Below are 16822 nucleotides of genomic sequence, written 5' to 3'. Positions count from 1 at the left end.
ATGAGTGATCTTGGTCCTAATCCATTATTCAGGAATATCAAAGAAGGGGACAGGTTTAAAAAGGTTAAGACATTGTAACCATGTGGAAAATCAAACCTAGGACTTTAGGTGAAATGCAAATGTTTTAACCCCTAGTCAACCCCCTGCCCCAAATCATGACTAAGAATAGAACCTATGACAAGAAAATGTTGAAAGAGCAGATTAGGCCAACTTTTACATAACAGCATACAAATTTATTGGAACAGAACATCAAGAAGCCAAGCTGTAGCGTGCAAGCTCTACCATATGCACACAAGGAAAGATGATACTCCCAAACAGTTCCAACATGAAACATGACATGTTGAGACATGATGGTACAACCAGGACCAACAAAAGCATTCAATTAACATGTGATGCTGCAGGTGCTTGTCAAGATGTAGACTTGCACAAGTTTCTGAGGTAATAATTAATAGTTAAATGAAATTTCTAAACAAATATAAATAACAGACTGGTGTCAGACTTGTACTGTCCACTTATCTAGACTTGCCTCTTTTAAGAATAGAATTACTATGAATCCATGGGCTTAGCATCCAGTTCAGCCTTGGAGCAAGGCTAGCCAAGGGGGTGAAACCTGTGAGCTTGAGAACATAATGGCATTGACTGGCTAAAGATCTCACTCAGTGTATCACTGGGGATGAAGGCCAGGTCATGCTGGCATGGAGGTGCCTCACCGTGGCATGGAGGTGCCTTAACATGGCATGGAGGTGCCTTAACATGATAGTGAAACTGAGAACCAACATAATAAAAGTCGTGAGGTGAAATGGGTTTTGATGTTGCTTTCATCATTACTATACGTATACAGCATTTCCATTTAAGTGAATACAGCTAAGTGTAATACATCTCTGATAGTTCCTCCTATTCCAAATACAGCTCTGATAGTTCCTCCTATTCCAAATACAGCTCTGACAGATCCTCCTATTCCAAATACAGCTCTGACAGTTCCTCATATTCCATATACAGCTCAGATGGTTCCTCTTATTCCAAATACAGCTCTGACAGTTCCTCTTATTCCAAATACAGCTGACAGTTCCTCGTATTCCAAATACAGCTGACAGTTCCTCCTATTCCAAATACAGCTCTGACAGTTCCTCCTATTCCAAATACAGCTCTGACAGGTCCTCCTATTCCAAATACAGCTCTGACAGTTCCTCCTATTCCAAATACAGCTGACAGTTCCTCCTATTCCATATACAGCTCAGATGGTTCCTCTTATTCCATACGCAGCTAACATTGTTCTTCTTATTCCATATACAGCTGATAGTTCCTCTTATTCTATATACAGCTCCAACTGTTCTTCTTATTCTATATACAGCTCTGATAGTTCCTCTTATTTTATATACAGCTCCAACTGTTCTTCTTATTCTATATACAGCTCTGATCGTTCCTCCTGTTCCATATACAGCTCCGGTGGTTCCTCACATTCCCAATACAGCTCTGATAGTTCCTCCTGTTCCATATACAGCTCTGATAGTTCCTCCTCTTCTTCCATATACAGCTGATAGTTCCTCTTATTCTATATACAGCTCCAACTGTTCTTCTTATTCTATATACAGCTCTGATAGTTCCGCTTATTCTATATACAGCTCCAACTGTTCTTCTTATTCTATATACAGCTCTGATAGTTCCTCTGATTCTATATACAGCTCCAACTGTTCTTCTTATTCTATATACAGCTCTGATAGTTCTTCTTATTCTATATACAGCTCTGATAGTTCTTCTGATTCTATATACAGCTCTGATAGTTCCTCTGATTCTATATACAGCTCTGATAGTTCCTCTGATTCTATATACAGCTCTGATGGTTCCTCTTATTCTATATACAGCTCTGATAGGTCCTCTTATTCCATATACAGCTCTGCCAGTTCTTCTTATTCCATATACAGCTCTGATAGGTCCTCTTATTCCATATACAGCTCTGCCAGTTCCTCATATTCTATATACAGCTCTGATAGGTCCTCTTATTCTATATACAGCTCTGATGGTTCCTCTGATTCTATATACAGCTCCAACTGTTCTTCTTATTCTATATACAGCTCTGATCGTTCCTCCTGTTCCATATACAGCTCCGGTGGTTCCTCACATTCCCAATACAGCTCAGTCTTATTCTATATACAGCTCTGAACGTAACACCTTATTTCCCATTATTTGGATCTTCGTTTATTATAAAGAATGATCAGCCAATGCAAAATCAAAAGACCAAATAGGCTTGAGCATGAACAACAAAATATTTTTCCTTTGTCTCAGACAATCCAGAAAATTAGACACTGTGTAGCAAACTCTTCATAGAATACATACACAAAGAACTAGATAATCTAAAGAAATGTTTCTAACTTTTTCAACCTTGTCCTACATTATAGCTAAAAACAGATGTACACATAAAACGGGTGAATCAAACCCACGAGTCGTGAATGTACGAACACATAATCAGCTGTGCTATTGTCATTTCCTTAAAGCAATGATTTAAAGCTTACATAACTGTTGAAGAAATGCAGCAGCTTAGTGGCAGTCAATACTGAACACTGGCTCCGTGTTATGCGAGCATGCTTCTAAGTGGCGGTTGCGGAGATGCTGCACCATTACAATACAACACCGTTATTTACCCGTACCGAACTTAAATTCCTGGTGTTTTCAAGACATTTCTTCACATGGAGAGGATCAACAACTGTTGTATAATCTCCTTTGGTCCTCTCAAAATCAGCACGGTACAGACTCTAGCACAAGGGACATAATCCAGTATAGTTTTGTATTTGTGGCTATTATAATCTTTGTTTTTGCCATCACAAAGAATTATCTTTCTTGTTTCAAATAATTTATGCTATACTTCGCCAAAACTTTTGAACAATTAATCTGAAAAATCACTTATATATATATATATATATATATATGGATTCATTATCTTAAGAACTTGTGTACACTGATAATTGCACTATCCTTTCCGTAAAACAACAAATATTGATAACAGACGCAAGTTCTTCAAAATCTTTTTAACACAACTTAGTGTGTGATAATCATCACTAAATAATGTTTCCAGGAACTAGAATTAACAAGCACCTGATAGCAGTAATTTAAGTGACACATGATCTAATATATACTACTCAACTCATGACAGGAATAACCTACATACACAATATGAATAGGAATATCCCTATGAAAAGTTTAGCCGCATACATATATTTCTAGCAGATGTACTTCAAACATTTTAATATATGACAAAGGTTAAATCTTGACTGAACTACGGTTACGAGTATCCACAAAATTAAGCCTTTGCATATCATGGTATATGCTTATATTACCAAAGGGAGACAACTTGGTAATTTGATCATTAACACAAAAAGCGTAGCTACCACGCTGGCATTCTTGGAGTTCTGTAGGAGCTGTCGCAGTCCATTGGGGTCGGCAATGACGGTGTAGTTGCTCTTGCTCTTCTCGAACTCGCTGTGGTACTGATTCTAATGACATCAGACAAACAACTAACTATTCAAGGAGGCCATAAAAGAAAATTATTTAAATAGATTTAAGAATATGACTAAAAAGATGTAATTTTTACATCGATAGCAACAATGTTAAAGATGATGATGATGATGATGATGATGATGATGATGATGACTGAATGAATCATCTCATGAGAACATACACAGAATCAAATACATATAAAAACATCAAGGTTCAACAAATATACCAGCAATATATGTAAATTTAACACAAATACACATAAGTATCAAATAAAAATATTACTTTACTCTCAAATATATATCATCCTTAACTACTCGTATTCTGATGTTCAGCTCAGTATACCTGTAACAGAAAGAAACCATGCAGTCACTCTACCACTGAACACTGTTGATCAGTAAGAGTTGTCTCCCTTGCTTCAACCTCAACAAGCCTGGAAGAGCAAGTAGGTCAAGTCCATAAAAATTAAGAGTGAATTTGTACTCTAAATACAGCAAATATTTCTTTAAATATATTCAGAGTGTGCATTCATGCATGCAATTAAAATATCATGACAACCAGAGCTTATCCCACAATGTTCATTATCAGGGTTTTACGACAAGATAAAATGAGGGACAAAAAGATTTTGAAGATGAAACTCCATGTATTTCACAACCGAGAGGCACATCTGACCATAGCATGTGCTCAATTGGTTCAGCATACAATATGCATCGTCACCAAAGCAGAGCATCACCTTGAGCACATACACAACCCGAAAGGTATATGTGCGCAAAATTAGTTTGTTTAATGAAACATTTATTCCTATCATCTGGCTAAACTTGGTAATCATTCAGCTTCTCCAGAAACTAGCAGGGAAAATATCAAATAATTACTAGCAGATGACAACAAACACTACGGAAGCTTCAGGGGGCCATATTTACTCACACAACACAAGCAACATGGCTAATTTTGTCTTCCTTCCAATCAATACAGATGCAGCAAACACAATCTCCAAACTGTGTGAAAAGCAATTTCATCTCTGTCATGGCACATCATGGGAGACAGGGAAGTTTGGGCCTGGTTTCTGTCAGGGGGGATCATGTACAGGTTCAATGGGGAGACACCGGCATATTTATGTTCATGTTGCTAAAACAGCAACCATAAATCACTGGTCTCGGTCAACCATAGATTACTTAAATTCAACTTCTTCTATAATTTTATTTAACAGTTACATGCAACAGTCAGAAAATCAATGCACATAATTCATTTGATTATGCATTTTATAGGTTCTTAGCAAGAGATGAGCAAGTGAATTTGCTTTTTAGCTTCTTTAAGCAATATTCCACCTACAGGCTCTCAATGAGTGGTGCCACATTATACCAATTTTCAATTTTTTTCAATTATATCACAGCAGAAAATGGGCTTCACGTGTAACCATGATAAACATTAAACCAGAATTTTTGGCGTGAAGAGTGAACACCATAAACAATCGGCCACCTCACCGGACTCATAAGCATTGTTTGTTGGTTTGTTTGTTGGTTAATGCCTCTCAAAGCAATATTCCGGTATATGAAGGCAGTCTGTAAATAACTGTCTGGACCAGACAATCCAGTGACCAAAATCATGAGCATCGATCCACGCAGTTGGGATATGATGATGTCGACCAAGTCAGCAAGTCTGACCACCCGATCCCGTTAGTCGCCTCTTACGACAAGCATGGGTTACTGAAGACCCAATTCTAATCCAGAACTTCATGGGTCATACCTTTTTTTAACGTCTGTGGGTATGATACAACTGAGATTCATGCCTAGTGTGAAAACAATAAAAATCTGGCAAAAGGCAATACTCACTCCAAGATAAAAGCTCCCAGAGGAAAGAGTTAATTAAGTTTGTTCCAACTTCAGGGTCTTAATTGACCTGTTAATGTTAGCTGATCAGGAAAGCAGTCGACCTGGAACTGAACATAAGCTCCTGGCCAGTTGCCTCTGAGTAGATCTGTCATATGTTGGACAATTACAGCTCACACTGGCCTCATCTGCTGGAAATAACAGGTAGTAATTGTCTCTGTACTGTACAAGATTGGTGGAGCTACCTCGTGAAGCTGCATGGACACTTTTAGATTTATGGCATTGGTGGAAAGCAGGTTCAGGCGAGGGATCGAAACATGGAACAATCCTGACGGTTTCGCGATGCATACAAATGACATTGAGTAGCTAGGCTCCTGGCATTCCTGCAATGATTGCTTATAGATCCATTGTTTCTGTACTATTCCATGCCTGAAAGGCATATTTCTTTTCTTCCACAATACATGACTGACTGACTGACTGAGTTTGGTTTTACGCCGCTTTTAGCAATATTCCAGCAACATCACGGCGGTCCACAATACATGAAATATGATGATTGAGAAGTGTATACATGTGAGGAAACAGTCTTTGTTGAGAGATATGACATTTGATTTAATTCAGTACAGAATTAAATGAGTGAATTAAACGTTAAATTCATCCCTGTCAAGTCTACAGGTAACATAGACTAACAACTAGTCTCTGAAATGAACATATTTTACTGAAAAAAAAGTTCATAGTAGAAAAAAAAAAAAATATAATGAAAAGGAGCCCTGAGACTTTCTTCATTTTCAGAAGCTGAGGAAATCTAGACTTGCCACTTTTTCTAGACTTGTGTGGGCTTTCTTGGATATATTTGCTTCAGGGTCTGTACGAGAGACTACAGGTAACACTGCTCTACACAATATGCTATTCTCTAAACATTGTGGGAAATTGAAACACATACCATGTGGTGCAGGTACAATCAGATGATGCAGATAATTGGCTGCTGATTGGAATTTTACCCTGCTTGTCACAATATTCCAGCAATATCATTGCAGAGGTTACAACAAATGTTGACTTAAGGAATCACTCATAACTACCTTTAAGTACAGTCTGTAACTTTATTCACCAATCATTGTTTCCTATTATCAACATATACTGCTCAATAAAGATAAGCAGCAGACATAATATCAAAGAATCGTGTGGTCCTTAACTTCTTTTGAGTTGTATAAGAGACCAACTCAAGTCTAGAATGACTGGGATAAGATTGCTTGAGCACTACGTGAAATTTAGAATTTTTCCAGGGTCCATTTTGGATTTCTGCTGTTGTTGATATAGATAACTTTAAATTAGACAACTTTATTTCTGGAACCAAGTGTCAGTCTGTGTTACAGTCTTCTCACCCAATGCTTTTGATGCAGTGTATAAGGTTATGTCCAACAATATGATCCTTGTGGGACAACTTCCCAAGTCCCATGATGTCTCTGCTGAGCTATGAACACTCGAGAACACATGGTGAGCACATGGTGAGCAACCCCAGTGGCGGCAAAGGCTGGCTGGCGACTTGTGTTTCAGAGGCACAATGATTCAGCTTTCGCAAGATGTTACTCATTTTTTTTTTTGTGAATCACTATCACCATGTGAAACTTCAGTTGCATCATATAACAATCGCTGGATTAAGGTGAGGTGGTGAGGTGAAATGGGGTTTAACGTCGTGCTTGAGAATATTTCGCTCATATGACGATGTGCATGCGTGTGTATGTGTATGTGCGACTGCTTGTAGTAGCCCAGACTGAAGCTGGTTTTATAGTGCTAGCCCACTGAGATACCATGCTGCAGTGAAGCATGAATACCCCACTCAGACACATTATACCGACTCCCGAGCCGACCAGTCCTTGTTGTACCCATTAATGCCGAACGCCAGGCGGGGACCAACAAGTACCATATTTTAACGTCTTTTGGTATGATGCGGTCGCGGTTCAAACCCGCGACCTTCCGCTCTCTGGGCGGACGCTCTAACCACTACACCACGGAGGCGGTCGCTGGATTAAGGTGCTTGACAATGTGAATGTGACCTCTTACTTTTGTTTCTCAACACAGCACTCAGCAATGCTCCAGTTTCATGACTGTGGCTTGAACATTTATAAAGCCTGAACCAGACAATCCAGTGACTGACATTGTGAGCACTGATATCACACTTTGGATATAAACACATGCTTCAAGCAAGTCAGCCAGCTTGACCACCTAATCCTGTTAGTTGCCTCTTACCGAGATGGCGCATCTGCGACGGATACCGTGCAGCGCTGACGCTTTGCACAGGCAAACCAATTGAGGATTGAAACCGAACTCAGGTGGGTATGGAAGAGTCGGGTATGTACTACGATTCATGTGGCACTGTTTCCCCGACCTCGCATCTACGGCTGGAAAACGGGAACCATGAGTTGCTTGAGATCAGGTCTAACCTTGATCTCTGAAACTGTTTTCATCTGCAACATACCATAACCAGACATTTGCCTCATGTCTATGTGAAGGAAAAATACACGCGGGATTGGATGGGTGCTCAGTGTCATCTGGTTGATCATGTGTCATCATGAAACACTTTATGTGATAGAAGACTAAAAAGTGACTGGATGGCTACCATGTGTAGTTTTATCATCAGTCAGTAAGGTTTTACACCGCTTTTAGCAATATTCCAGCAATATCACGGCGGGGGATACCAGGTATGGGCTTCACATATTGTACCCATGTAGGGAATCGAACTGGGCCTTTGGTGTGAGGAGCGAACGCTTTAACTACTAGGCTACCCCACTGCCCCTAGTTTTATCATGCATCATCATAACATACTAGATGGTGCTCATGCAATCAACCACTGGTTTGCCTGACCCAGAATCAACTACTTTCAATTGTTAACTGCAACTGTAACCTGTGAACTATAGAGAAACCCTATATCTATTCTATAACTGGCCAAACACGTTCAACTTTACTTTCTATGCACACATATGTCTTCACTGTTTGAAGGAAACTATGGAGTAAGCACAGCACACATGAGGGTGTACTACCGGCACCCTCCCTCAGTAAACCATGCCTGGGTGTTAGTTACCAGACTGGCATTCTTGGTGTTAGTCATATGACGCTGTAGCTCTGGGTTATCAGGTATCACTGTATAGGAGGACTTTAACTTCTCGAACTCGCTATGGTACTGTACCTATATATAAATAGAACATACAGTTAACATGAGTTAACGCAAGTGAACACAAAAACAGGTGACAATCATGCACTGACAAACCTAAGCAGCTAAACTGAGAAAAATACATCTTGATACACAAAATGATGACATCAGTTGAAATACAAAATATGAACGATAAATATATGTAGTACAATTTAAAAATAGAACTTGGAAACAGGAAAATATAATGGACATACCTCACACTTTATACTAGTACATGTCAAATAAATCATTATGCAGTACACGTCCTGTATTTTACAATTACCCTATGTGATCATCCTTTGAGTAAATTTTCCTTGTTGAACTAAAACCTGAGACTATTTCCAATGAAATTTCACTCTCAGCTATTAATAGCAGAATAGCAGGTTTACAACTGAGTCTAAATTTACCCTCTGCAGCTTTGCTTTTTGAAAAAAGTGGTTTAGTTCTACCTGGCTATTACGCTCACGTCAAGACTTGAAAGTATCATCACATCACCTCACTTCACTGAAGTCACTTCCACCTACACGCAGACCCAACATGGCAAAAAGTCCTTATTTGGTGACAGTGTGTTTCAAAATGGCTGTACAAATGTCAAACATCGTACAATTAATTACGGCTCTTTTATCAAAGCAACTAAAAAAACAGTTCTGTGAATGACAGATTTTGAGTACGAGACATTTCCTATATACTCAGCATCATGGTATTGACACATAAAGTGTCTTATTTCCTCGTATCATCGATCGTGAGAAGCGTGAATGAGATGTATAACAGAGACACAATCAGTGTTTGTGCCATTTTGTCTGTCTAGTAGTGTCCAATCAATACAGTTAGCCTTGGGATATCCTTGCTACTACTGATCCCATCAAACAAGACATCCATCACTCCACTGCTATCACAACCATTGCACCATGCTTGGAGACAGAGTTCTATTCTATGAATTAAATCTGTTAAACTTCAAATGCAGTTAAATCAATGGCAGCAATGGTGACAGCTTGTCGAGTCATCACATTCTATATGTGCCTTACTGAAGGAATACACATATTTCATTCATGTACAGCTTCTTCAACACCACCAATGCACCGTCAACCATCCCAGCATCTTCTCCCTCACAATCATACTCCACACGCCCCCCCCAAAAAAAACCACTCCTCTACTCATTCCTTTATCCCCACTTTGACCTTCCTGACATGAGGTAACCTGATATTTCTCACCTTTACTCTATGGATAAGGAAGTAACATACAAGTGACAGGTGTACGCCCAAACACACAGCGTCAACCGACTTATAATTTATATAATTTATACTTCAGCCGAAAACAACCAGAAGCATTAACCAAACTCAGCCCATCCCACCCTCTCCTCCTGAAAGATCTAGGTTAAAGCTGGTCTTCAGCAACCAATGTTTGTCGTAAGAGGAGGCAAATGGAATTGGGTGGTTGACTTGTTGATGTGTGTCATATCTGAAATCTGGAGATCAATGCTCATCACGTCAATCACTGGTTTCATTGTACCAGATTTAATTTACAAAATGCTATCATATAATAATGGGCATTAATCAACAAACAAACAAACAAACAAGAAGCCAACACCACCCTCATCAGACTAATTAGGTATGTACCATTCCTGGACTACACATGCCTGCTTGTCAAATCCAGGTAAGTGTATGAGCTTGTGTCAGTTCCAGGCTGAAAATATTCCCCATACCCTATGATTGTCAAATCCAGGTAAGTGCGCGAGCTTGTGTCTGTTCCGGGCCTAAAATTCCCCCCAGTACATCATGCTTGTCAGATCCAGGTAAGTGCATGAGCTTGTGTCAGCACCGGGCCTAAAAATATCCCCAGAAACCCATGCTTGTCAAATCCAGGTAAGTGCATGAGCTTGTGTCAGCACTGGGCCTAAAAATATCCCCAGGACCCCATGCTTGTCAAATGCAGACAAGTCGCCTAAAAATCCCCAGAGCTTGTGTCAGCTCTGGGGCCTAAAAAAATCCCCCAGTACCCCATGCTTGTCAAATCCAGGTAAGTGCGTGAGCTTGTGTCAGCTCTGGGCCTAAAAATCCCCCCAGTACCCCATGCTTGTCAAATCCAGGTAAGTGTGTGAGCTTGTGTCAGCTCCGGGCCGAAAAATCCCACCCAGTACCCCATGCTTGTCAAATCCAGGTAAGTGCGTGAGCTTGTGTCAGTTCCAGGCCTAAAAATATCCCCAGTACCCCATGCTTGTCAAATCCAGGTAAGTGTATGAGCTTGTGTCAGCACCGGGCCTAAAATCCCACCAGTACCCCATGCTTGTCAAATCCAGGTAAGTGTATGAGCTTGTATCAGCTCTGGGTTGAAAAATCCCACCCAGTACCCATGCTTGCCAAGTCCAACAGGTATGTGACTAAACCTGTTAATACCAATGAAGAAAAAGTCCCCAGTTACCCATGCTTGAGCCTTTATAGATGACACAAAACCCCATACACTTCCACAAGTTTATTACAGTATGTACAGTAACACTCCACACAACTGTCTCCTACGATCAATATTTATTGCAGCGAGTAGCTTGGTGTAGTGAGCTAGTCAGCCTAGTGCTTCTCCTCTCTACCACACACAGAGGACCAGCCCATGGAGGGTGCAGGACAAGCTGCTGTCTGTATGTGGGATAGAGGAAACACACAACTACATACACAAGTATACTCAAGGCCACAGTGACACCTGACAGCCAGCACTGCAAGAAATTAACACAATGAGGATTCCAATGGGTGGGCTTCACATGCAAGAAACATATTTCAACATGGAACAGGATGAGGACAGGCTACATATTACAATAGCTGACATATACTATGCCTGTGATGTATTACCTGGTCTCTGTTATGGAAAAGAATCTTAGCTATGAGACAATAGTAAATGCAATGACTTATGACAGTAGTAGTGCAATGATCCCTTCATGGAACAAGGCCTGCATTGAAAGGCTTTGATACACCTCCACTAAGTGTTTAGACTAACAACTAGTCTCTGAAATGAACATGTTTTACTGAAATAAAGTTCATAGTGAAAAAAAAAAATATATATATATATATAATGAAAAGGAGCCCTGAGACTTTCTTCATGGAAATCTAGACTTGCCCCATTTTCCAGACTTGCGTGGGCTTTCTAGGATATATTTGCTTCAAGGTCGGTACGACAGACTACTAAATGTTCTGTGCACCAACAGAATTGTTAGTCCTTAAAAACACATGGGAGTCGCGTGGGCAATATTGTTATCCATTTTGTGGAATGGGGTCTGAAGTATTTGAAAACATACTTTCTGATTCTAAATATTTCTTGGAAATATCTAACTGTTGTTTTTGTTTATTAGTACAATAAAGGTCAGATAATTTATTTTTTCAATGATGGGGAAATATAAACAAATGAGACATATTACACAATATTTATTATCACATGTTGTCACTGGCAAACAATGACAGGACTAATTGTGAGTTTTAATAGGCAGTTTCATGGCTTCAATCAATAAAAGGTCCCACTTTTATGGATATCTAAATTTAGGAAATGAAGTACAGACTTGACATATCAGTGTAGAAGGCAGTTTGCACTGCATATGACAATGTCTCGGGAGTTTTAATACAGAAGATGTACGACATATAAGTAAACATTGAGAACACAGACCATTGTACAACCATTGTAAGGTCGAAGCAATGATTTATGAATGAGATACTTTTTACAGCGCTTTTAGCACCATTTAAGCAATATATCAGCAGGGAATACTAGAAACAGACTTCACGAACAGTATATATGTGAGGAATCAGAAGCAAGTATAGTAACCATAACATGAACTGGTCAGACTCATCACCATATTGCAACGCTAAGACAGTAAAACTATTTACAATTACACAATTGTTCATTTTCTATGCTTCAATCTTACAGACAGTCTGAAATTTTTTTGAAACATTCAAAACATTTTATGAATGAATTTTTCCTAAACATGAAAACAATACACATACAACTGGAAATACATTTCCATAAATTTTCCAGTTAAATTAAATTAATCTAAAAGAATTGTTTGAAACAAAATTTGAAACAAATGAGAACAAACTTGTGAGGCCTCACAAGATATTCATTTCTAAAAATAGAGTAGATATATCTGGGTCTCCCACACAACAGTTCTTGGAGTGAGCTTGTAAAGATCTTGGCAATGAATGTGATACTATTAAAACAACATTGTTCAGGATTACCTCAGCAAGGGAGATAACTCTCACTATTTCAATAAACCCTATGTGCATCAATGGCTTACCTGTTGCCACAATTTCTTCTGCTCTCTATAATGACTAATTGTTCTTTTCTGCATATGCATTTGTTGTACATAGGAAATAAAAAGGTTAAAAATATTATTAAACAAATTAATTAGTGGGTATTGTCTTCAAAATAATAAAATAATTCCTGATTGACATGATAAACTAAGAACATACCAGCTAAGGTGTTGTGGTTCCATGGGTATTATTGTGATATGGCCAGCATGTATCAAGTATTAATACAGAAAGTGTATTACTTGTAAATTATCAGGAACATGTGGAATGAGACATTCTTGATCAAAGGAATGTTTATTTATTGAATAAAACTACACCCAACATTTTGCTTACCTAAGTGCTAAACGAACATGACATGCCTTTTTAAAGGGCTTTGCAAACAGCTTCAACAATCAGAAAGTCACTCCCAAAACAATTATACTCGATAGCGAAAAGACATCACAAATAATTTTAGACATTTTGACAGTTGATATGTTGGAGAATACATGTTGCTTGACATAAATCATATTTTATGTTTCTGAACGCCTTAACAAACTCATATCTTTGGGAAAACTGTTTTGGGGGCTTATTTTAAATTACAGGTCTACTTGGACATATTCCATAATGTGGGACAAAGAGACAGATTCCACCTTTAACACTTTAACAAACTCACCTCTTTGGGGAGAAATCGGAACAATCTAATTGTTTCAAATAGAGAGAGTAATGGGCTCCACTTCTTTACATGTGACAAATTGGCACAGATTCTCACCAAAAATAATTACAAATTAATTATTTCATATAATCGGTGTAATGGGTTATTTTTCATTCCAAGGCTCAAAGAGACGTGGACACCGACTCTAAAGACATTTCATCTTTTAATACTACCACATAAACTCATATTCATATATTTTTGGAGCAATAACATTACATTATTATTTTTTTAAATGGGTGTTATTTAATGTTTCATCTAATTACATGGGACAAACATTCTTGCTTCAATTAACATAACTGCATTTTGAGCATTACATACATATTTGATTCAATATCAAACAGAATCTTATCATTTCAAACAATAGCTGCATTCAATCTTTTGTATGACAGGTTCCAACAATTCTGGACAACACAGCCCCTGCTGATGAAGATTAAGACAAATTTGACTGTTAAATCTTCCCCAATAAGCTCCACCCCTGGCACATGGTTGACAGTGAAAGATAATCCAACTGGTAGTTTCTACAAATGGAGAATACACAGTGGCTAATTTTGTGTGCAAGTGTCAGGGAGGTCAGGCGAAAAAAACCCACAAACATCTGTTTTGGATTTGTAAACATCTTGTTGACATTTCTTTTTCGAAATGAAGAAGGTCTAACCTTGGTGGTTTTTGACATCAGCTTGGCAGGCTTGGGGAATGTTAATCTTGATTGTGTCACCATAGCAACTCACTGTGACATTCAAATACAACAAATACTTTACTAAATGACGTGATGGCTCCACTATCTCGTAAACTATCCTGTTGTCATCATCATTGTCATATCATCATCATCATCGTCATAATTATCATGTTCTAATACTTTTGTTGTGACATGGCACCATTATCTTATAATTTTGAATTCACTATCATTCCATGCAGCATTCAAAGCCACAATCAAATAACAATGTTTTTTTTTTCTTTTTCTTTATTTCCTGACATTTTGCACATTAATTATGCTCATATGTTTTTATTGTCCCATATTTCCCGTCCGCCCGGAGAGCGGAAGGTCGCGGGTTCGATCCCCGGTCGCGTCATACCAAAAGACGTTAAAATATGGTACTTGTTGGTCCCTGCCTAGTGCTCGGCATTTATGGGTACAACAAGGACTGGTCGGCTGGGAGTCAGTATAATGTGTCTGCTTGGGGTATTCATGCTTCACTGTGGCATGGTATCTCAGTGAGCTTGCACTATAAAACCAGCTTCAGTCTGGGCTAGTACAAGCAGCCGCACATACACATACACATGCATGCACGTCGTCATATGAGAGAAATATTCTCAAGCACGACGTTAAACCCAAATTTCACCTCACCTCACCCATATTTCCCAAAATTATTTCTTTCATTTTAAACTACCATCAGTTAAACTGCATGTTGGTATTCATTTCTTATTCCAGGTGATTGTATGAGAGGATTTGTGTTGCCACTTGCAGAAGTATTCCTGCAACATCACCAGAAACAGGCTCCATGTATGTGAGAATCAAACCCAGGCCTTTGAAGTGATGAGTGAATGCTTTCACCATTGGGCCACAGTACTACCCTTTATACAAAGGTACTTGAGACCATTGTGATTACATAAAGATCAGTGTCTTAGCATTCACAATCAAATTCTTTAGCAACAGTAAACATATTCCCTCTTACAATTACAAAATGAGACTATAGCAAATGAGTGAGTTTAGTTTTAGTTTTACACTTCTTTAAGCAATATTCCAGCAATATCACGGCAGGGGGATACCATGTGGGGAATCAAACCTGGGTCTTCAGCATGACGAGCGAACGCATTAACCACTAGGCTAGCCCACCGCCCCAATGAGACTATAAAGTTACAAAATAGGGTAAAAACCAAGAAGTAAAAAATTTGTCTGATTTCAAGTTTATCCTTAAAAATCCCTTGTGAGGAAGGTAAGCATCGTGCGCTTAGAGGGAGTACAAGAGAGAAGTGTCTGCATGTTAGCTTTTCTGGGACACAGTGACGGATCTGTGGCAGGGTTGGCCATTCACACCTGTCTCTCCATCGTCAACAACGTCCATCAAACACAACACCGTCAATATTGGGGCCTCCACTAAATCTATTTTTCAGATTAGGGAACCAAATGCTGTTGTTTTCACTCCTGAGCAATCGACATGCAAACCTTGTTTTTGTCTTGCATGGAAATGCTTGTTCTGTTTTAGAAGCCAGGTTGAAGAACTTGGTTTCATGTAAGGAATTTAAGAATGACACCATGATATGTCACACTTGACTGTTACCAATTCCATTACATGAAGGGAATCAGACAATCACTATAATATCGAAAAACAGTCTTAAGCCAAATGCTAGAAAGTCCCTATCTTTTAAGATCTCTGAGCAGCAGTAAAAGTGTTATCCAGTAATAAGTATGACACCTCCCACCCTCCATAAATTCTTGTTGAAATGGAACTAGCCACAGAATGTATCAGGTTACTAAAAACAAACAAGATTCACCCCACTGTTGAAACACTGTCCACATGGTCATAGACCAACTGATTATTATTAACCACGATCTAATGGACGGTGACAGGTACTGGTGTTCTACATGGTCAAGATATGCAGTGTGGGGATAAAGCTGGGTGAATCATATTACCTGATTTTGATGCCATCTCTACATTTAGCTTAGGAGATAAAATTGATGAAATAAGTGAAAAAGAATTGAGTGAATGTAGTTTTAGGTTTATTTGACATTTAGGTGAGTATAGTTTTTACCATGCTTTTAGCAAAATTCCAGCAACATCACAGCAGAGCAGAAGACACAGAACTGGACATTTGGGGAAACAAACCCAGGTTTTTGGTGTCCCAGGCGAACACCACTAGGCTACCCCCATCACATTTTTTAATAACGATGATAACCATGAATAACCCTGCATTTAATTACTTCTTACCCTGTATCTAATTACTTCTAACCCTGTATTTAAACACTTCTGGGTCACTTGGGTCTGTGGTTACCTGAACGTGCAAAGATCAGATTACAAGGTTACAAAATATGAAAGGGCACATGATGTCATATGCTCAGAATCCTATGAAGTCATGATGACAAGCAGATGCACGGTCTAAAAATAAGCAAGGTCACAAAATGTCATATTCTCATACTTAATTTTGATGAGGTCAGAAGGGTGTGCACTGAGAATCTATTTTAGGCCTCCCATGGGCATTTCGACATGGGAATCTATTAAACTTATAATTGACACATCCACACCTTAGTAATATATCAACAATACATCAATTGATAGTTATTTAACAAATAACCCAAGAGATAAATGTGTAGTAATAATACTTTCGAAAACATTTATTGGAATATATGTCAGGT

The 16822-nt window shown here is 38.7% G+C and overlaps 1 protein-coding gene across 8 annotated transcripts in view; it reads right to left on the bottom strand.

Moving 5' to 3' along the window:
- The window catches only part of LOC124291115 (LIM and SH3 domain protein F42H10.3-like), a 137706-nt gene that overhangs the window by 50157 nt on the left and 70727 nt on the right, over positions 1-16822 (bottom strand). Inside the window, exon 4 of one of the 8 annotated variants that reach the window (XR_006902150.1) lies at positions 3384-3488. The exons of the other annotated variants lie outside the window; for them this stretch is intronic. The gene's annotated coding sequence lies outside the window, so the exon portion shown is untranslated. The remainder of the gene's footprint in view (positions 1-3383; positions 3489-16822) is intronic. 8 annotated transcript variants of the gene reach the window in all.

Source organism: Haliotis rubra, unplaced genomic scaffold, assembly GCF_003918875.1.
Source record: "Haliotis rubra isolate DU_JTF1 unplaced genomic scaffold, ASM391887v1 Scf113, whole genome shotgun sequence".
Taxonomy (NCBI): Eukaryota; Metazoa; Mollusca; class Gastropoda; order Lepetellida; family Haliotidae; genus Haliotis; species Haliotis rubra.
This window is presented reverse-complemented; position numbering and strand designations above follow the sequence as displayed.